Below are 553 nucleotides of genomic sequence, written 5' to 3' on the forward strand. Positions count from 1 at the left end.
GGACAGGGTTCAGATTTGTTCTACATAGGGTCACTATGAGTAATGTTCAACTCACAATATCACTTAACAGCAACATTAAAGAAACATGAAAATTCTCCCTTTATCACCTGCCATCTGCTATGTCAGTAATGCTCTAAGTTCTTCAGTTGCAAAGCTAGCAAGAGCTGATAAGGACAAAAAATCATTAAGAGCCTGTCTTCCTTCTTCTGGTCATTTTGAATGAAGGGCCCTATTAAGATCTGTCATAATTCTCAATAGAATGAAGGCAAAACACACCTTGTTTTAAACCCAAGCAGAACCATTATGGTAATTAGTCTTTTATCGTTGAACAGAGGAGTAGAAAGACATTATAGAAATATCTTCTAAAATGATAGTTATTTTTAAACCGTGATTGAAGTTTCACCTCACACAATATCCATGAAACTTCCAATGCTTCAATGTCATCATTTTTAAAATAGGAATCATAATCCCTAGCTTAGAAAATTGATATGATTATTTTTAAATGTTTTGAATACATGTATATATAATTTATATATTCAATCTCATTCTAATA

At 32.0% G+C, this 553-nt stretch overlaps 1 protein-coding gene across 2 annotated transcripts in view; it reads left to right on the top strand.

Annotated features, from left to right (window-relative positions):
* Positions 1 to 553, top strand: part of PRKG2 (protein kinase, cGMP-dependent, type II) — a 201,093-nt gene that overhangs the window by 145,538 nt on the left and 55,002 nt on the right. The gene's annotated exons all lie outside the window — the stretch shown is intronic.

Source organism: Elephantulus edwardii, unplaced genomic scaffold (assembly GCF_000299155.1).
Source record: "Elephantulus edwardii isolate Elephantulus edwardi_28Jun2011 unplaced genomic scaffold, EleEdw1.0 scaffold00042, whole genome shotgun sequence".
NCBI classification, from domain to species: Eukaryota; Metazoa; Chordata; class Mammalia; order Macroscelidea; family Macroscelididae; genus Elephantulus; species Elephantulus edwardii.